Genomic DNA, 6000 nt, shown 5'->3' with positions numbered 1-6000 from the left:
GCGGCGTATGGTACAGAAAAGAACATTACATTCTCTGGCAACTGCTCTGGTGAGACATCTGTGGCATTGTGTCGTGTGACAAAACTGCACATTTTAGAGCGGCCTTTTATTGTCCCCAGCACAAGGTGCACCTGTGTAATGATCATGCTGTTTAATCAGCTTCTTGATATGCGACTGTACATGTTGCGTTTATATTTCTGTTCAGTGTAGACGAAGCACAGTGATAATGCATTCATCTGTTCTAAAAATAAACTAAATATCTGACATTGTATTCCCATTTCAACATTGCTGTGCTTTTTAAATGGTTGAAAGCGCAGTGATAGACATTTGGGTGACAACTTAACCAAAATTCAGACATTGTTTTTCCATTCGAATTTTGTTGTGCTTAGATGGTTGAAAGCATAATGATAACACATTGGAAATGAAACTATATTTTTGCTGTATTTTTGAGTGGGTGAATATAGGATGTAATCTCATTGATCAACGTCTCAACTACATATTACCCAACTTTCCACGTTGATAGACGCGTTGTGTCCAGTGGGGTGTTTCAGGGCCAGAGGCGGTCGGTGCCGTTTATGATGAGGGAGGACAGTCCCCCAAAAATTAGGAGCATGGTCCTATTTCTATTACTGCATGTTGGATGACTGTCATTCATATTCCATTCACCCAGCTAAATGTAGGTTTAGGCTACTATTTGAAACTCTAATTTTCCCTATACCCATCATGAGGTTGCTGCAATGTAGCCTATGAATGAACGTTTACAATGTAGGTGCACGGGTCGAGAGAAATTTGAGTAATCAAGGTGACAGACATTGACACATTCAATACCGCCTTGCACAATCTTGCCTGTATTTAGCTGATCTAGGGTGTAATCATTAGTCCAACAGTTGCAAACGAGAATTTCTATTGGACAAATGCAGGTAGGTTTATCCCAGTTTCGTTCCGTTTGCTTCCGTTTAAGAAATGCTTTTCAACAGAATCGGTGGAAAGAATGCACCCCTGATCACACGCAAACACAGTTCACTTTCATAGTAGCCAGATTGTTATATAATTCCTTCTCGCGTCTTCACGCTCTCTGATGTGCACGACACATCAGCTGTCTGTGACCAGACGAAAAAACCTTTCCAAGCTGAACCTTCATATGATAAACGCTAATCGCTACACACAGCCTACATTGTTGTCACCATATTATCTAATGTTTGAGCAAGCTGTTTGAGTAGGCTAAATAACTGCATTCACCAGCTAAGTAAATGAAAGAAAACATATATAGATCTCTCTCTTTCTTTCTCTCTCACTTCTCCTTCATTTTAGAAAAAAGTTATTTGTTCCAAACTGTTCAACTTTTGTCTTTCTCTCTCTTTGAGTCAACTACTCCCCCCAATTAATGCACTTCATTGCTAGCTAGCTGTAGCTTATGCTTTCAGTACTAGATTCATTCTCTGATCCTTTGATTTGGTGGACAACATGTCAGTTCATGCTGCAAGAGCTCTGATAGGTTGGAGGACGTCTTCCAGAAGTTGTCATAATTACTGTGCAAGTCTATGGAAGGGGGTGAGAATAAAGAGCCTCCTAGGTTTTGTATTGAAGTCAATGTATTCAGAGGAGGATGGACACTAGCTGTCCTCCAGCTACACCATGGTGCTACCCTACAGAGAGCTGTTGAGGTTACTGTTGACCTTCATTGCAAAACAGTGTGTTTTAATCAATTATTTGGTGAGGTGAATATATTTAGTATAGTTTTATAAAAAAATTATAACTTTATTAATGTTTCACTGTTTTTATTTTCATGAAATTCCCTGAGAAGGATGGTCCTCTTCCTCCTCTAAGGAGCCTCCACTGTTCCGAACATTTCAGAACATTTTACACCATCACTAATGGTTGTGAATGGCCAAGACACAAGAGGAAATTATATGAATCGCCCCCAAATGAGTTGGGACCTCATCCAAGGCATGCACCGTTACTTACTATATCATAATTCACAAGGACTTGACGTTTTTCTCATGGTAATATTTCATTTTCCCATTGTGTAAGATACGGATGGGATGTGCCGGAAATCCTGTCCCACYAGCAATCCTCTCAATAGTTGGAGATCTTCTTTTTTTTCTCACAAAAATGAAGTTCACTCGAGGCCTTACTAAACAACTTGTTGAGTGCAAACAAAAAGGCAACAAAAAAAAGAGAGCATCATAGAGCTGACTAGGAAAGCAACAAGGATACTTAGGTAGTATCGTAAAGACAGTCTCATTGGTTGTTTGTCATTGGGTTGTCCATGCTGTAGACTAGCAGACTAACTCAATGACTGCCCTAATCACTGGGGGYTTCACATGGGTACTGTCTGGCCATGATGACTTTGAGTGACTGCCAGTCTAAAAATATAGATGTCTCTCTCTCTGTGATTCTTGATTGGAGCACAGATGAGGGCACCTTACTGGTCATTTTCTAAACAGGAAGTGGAACTCGGGACGTCGTTAGCTAGCTCCTATTTGCGATTGTCATGGCAACAGCCAAACTCCACCAGGTAAACACGGTTAAGTACACAACTGACAGCTCTGTTACCCTTCACTTACTTTATTAGACTGGTGTTGTGGCATACGATTGATCTATTTTGCTAGCCAGTATGTGATTTTCTGTATACCTTCATCACAAACGTCAAGCGGATTTACATTTACCAACCACAGCTGCATTTTCATACCCATGCCACAGATCACYTCAATAATAAAAGTATCTCTTCTGTCGTGTTGGATATGGATGACCTAACTCAACTCCACATAAACCCGTCAATGCTTCCATATGCTCCAATGTTGAACTGTAACAAGATCTCTCTATAATATTGGAAAACAACCCAGCCAAGCCTGAGACAAAGCAGGGGGCACCTCGGATGTGTCGGATGTTGGATGTGAGGTAACGCGTTGGGAGTTTTATTCTGACATGAAATCAGGGAAGTGATCATAGGTCAATTGCATCAATGACCCACAAATGACTGTGCAATCTCCATTTCTGTCCATAAAGAGTCAGTCAGTAAAACTTCTATCACAATAACAGTGCATCCATACAGCACCTTGTCATTTCTTAGCAGAAGGATAGTTCGATACTGTAGGAGTTCGGCCTATAGGSCTGTAACACATACATTTTGGCATTGCATATTATGTACTGTAAATGTTTCGCTACCTCCCTTTCTGGCTCTCTGGATAGTCAAACCTCTGCATGACACCAGTAGCTGAACCTACTCACCTRTCACCTGATTCCTCGTCTCTTCACTGAAAGTAAACCTCACACACTACTACCCCATCCAAGACTTTGCAGCAAGCTGGCCTGGGTGTTTCACTCACTTTCAGGTCGGGTCAAACTCACATTTAACCCTTTCTCGTAGTCTTACGCACAACCTTTCACATATCTCTAATATTCCCTTCTTTCTTCTCTCCCTCCCCGTGGCTAGGGGAAATCCTGAAAACATTTGAGCAGTGATTMATGTGACAACGTTGAAAACTCTCCTTAAAGAACGTGTAGGGCTGTACAGATGACAGTGGGGTTAGTGCTGCTTTATGACCGGGGAGAAGTGTGAGAGAGAGGCCTGCCTCCGTATTTCACTTTCATTTCCTGTCTCAGGACAGTGCTGGACTCGGGGCTCGGCAGGGCATGGCCAGGCCGGTTATTACTTCACTCACTCTGACTACAGGAGAGAAGGGAGAGATGAGCGGCAGAGAGAGAGAGAGAGAGAGAGCGGAGGAAAGGTCGAGAATGAGAGGACCTTAATAAAAGGGACAATGTGATTGGAGAGGATAAATGACAACAAAGTCAAAGTCATCTGTGTCTGTCTGCGTGTGTGTATGCATAACTGATATTTAAGACCTCCCTGTGATTCACACTCAATGATTCTATAAATCTTCCATCATTTCTCTGTGGTGGGGTGGGGTTCAGGCTTCACCCCTCTATACCCTCCATTCTCTCCACCCTGCCTTATAGAGGCCTCAGGCCAGGAGATATGACTGCTCTGCAGGCTTTATTAGCTGTAATCAGACTTCCTGGGTCTGGCCAGTAAAAGACGTGGGCTTCCCAGTGGGCAGAGCGGTGTAGCAGGGATTGTAGCGAGGATTGCTGCTCATGCGTGTTTATCGCTAGCTCTGGAGGAGCTCTGGAGGGTCATGACTGTACTTTAACGCCCAGGCTTTTAATTAAGACTGCTGGTTGTCAGTAACCGTGACTACCCTGCAAGCAAAGGTCCCAGCAGAGTCGAGTTGGCTGGGATTCAAAGGTTTGTAAAAACACTAGGGCCTAATGGGTCAATTGCGATGAACATTGAGCTTGTGTGTTAACGTGGGACCACAGAATAAGTTAATGTGGTATTGATGGGGTCCAGCTTGTGTCGCGATCACATCATGACTATGCTTGGCTGTACATTTACAGTATAGGCTACACAGTTGTGCACAGAATGCATGGGGAATGGGGGTTCTAATTCTATGGGTAAAACAGCAGAAAAGTGAAGGTGCCAATAGTTCCAATTGGTTCCAWCCAGCTACATCATAATAAGAGCTGGCCATGCAGCATTGCATGCAGTAGGAGTCTGGACCACTGGCCCCAGGAGCACAGTTATCTGTTTATAAGGAGATGTTCAAGTTCTCCAGTCTCCAGGAGTATGAGCTCATCAGGCCCCGTCCGTCCGTGTAGAGAGTCTGCCTGCCTGGGCGTAGCAGCATACCGTGGACTGTGTGGTCGCCTCTGCCTTGGAGAACAGGAAGTGACAGTGGGAGGACTCTTCCAATCAACCGCAGATCAGGGTTGTGAGAGCGAGAGAACACTAAAGGAAACAGAAAAATAACAATGTTTGTTTGAACAATGGCTGCCCAGACTGTTCATCATAGGGCCTGAGCTCACAGCACAGCGAGATATATATCCCTGGCAAACGCTTCCTCTAATGCTGAGGCCTTACAAGCACATAAAACAAAGCCCAGAGACCCAGTCCCAGTCAGGGGGGAAATATCTCAGAGATTTCCTCAGGGGTTGGACCAGGGCTTTTGTTGGAACGRCTCTGTTCATTTTTTTTTATTATTTCCGTAGGAAAACACAGGGGCGAGATGGAGAGCGCCGTTCCCGGGAAGATGGAGGAAGCTGGAATGTTTGGTAAGGGACGTGTGGCTGTGTGTTCCCGGAGAGCGTGTCTTCATGGCTTTCTCCTTCGGTTTACCGGACCTGCTCTGTACGTGCTGGAGGGCTCTGGACCTGGAATGGTGATGGTAGGGATTGATAGGAGTTGGAGGACGTCTGGTAGATGGGCCAACCCAGCATACAGGCACAAGAGTTGTCCAAATCCAATGAGGGAGGAGAAAGATCTTGCAAAGAAAGTTTTAACCAGAGTATTGACACTTCCATAACTGGATGCACACATGCACACTTCTCCAGACAAATCTGTTAAGGATTAGTGATTTGATGGTTTGTAATAATTGCTCAGTTACAAAGCTGGTCATTTGTCACTTTTCCTAGCTCCCCGTAGGTCTTCATATTGTTCTTGTGTGTGTGTAAAGGGCCATGTAAAGTTTGAATTTGTCCAGGCGCCCTCCTAAACCCACAGGGGGAACATTAGGTTTGAGGAACGGCTTTCTTTCACAGAGTTTTTAGTGGATTAGATGACATTTAAGTTATTGGAGGACTAATATGCATGATTAAAACAGTTGATGATTGCGCAAAATGGTGCACCATTTTATTGGCCTCCCCTAGGGCTATCCGTTAAAGAGCTCTCGGTCGGTCCAGTGCGAGATTGTAACACTTTATTTAACACTTGATCTGTGGATAGCAGGCCATGAACTGCCAGTGAACCTGAGGTCCACATTAAAACAATACGTGTGTGAGTGGTCCTAGGCACTTTKCTATACTCTCCATATTGCATTATGGTTGACTGTTGGCTGTTTTAACCCGGAGGCCACTGTGGAGGGGAACGGTGTAACTTCAGATGAGTGTAGACTCAAATGGGGTCACATACATCTCCTCAGGTGGCGCACAGTGGCG

This window comes from Salvelinus sp. IW2-2015, linkage group LG8 (genome assembly GCF_002910315.2).
Source record: "Salvelinus sp. IW2-2015 linkage group LG8, ASM291031v2, whole genome shotgun sequence".
Classification (NCBI taxonomy): Eukaryota; Metazoa; Chordata; class Actinopteri; order Salmoniformes; family Salmonidae; genus Salvelinus; species Salvelinus sp. IW2-2015.
The sequence above is the reverse complement of the archived record's forward strand: the minus strand, read 5'-3'. Positions refer to the sequence as shown.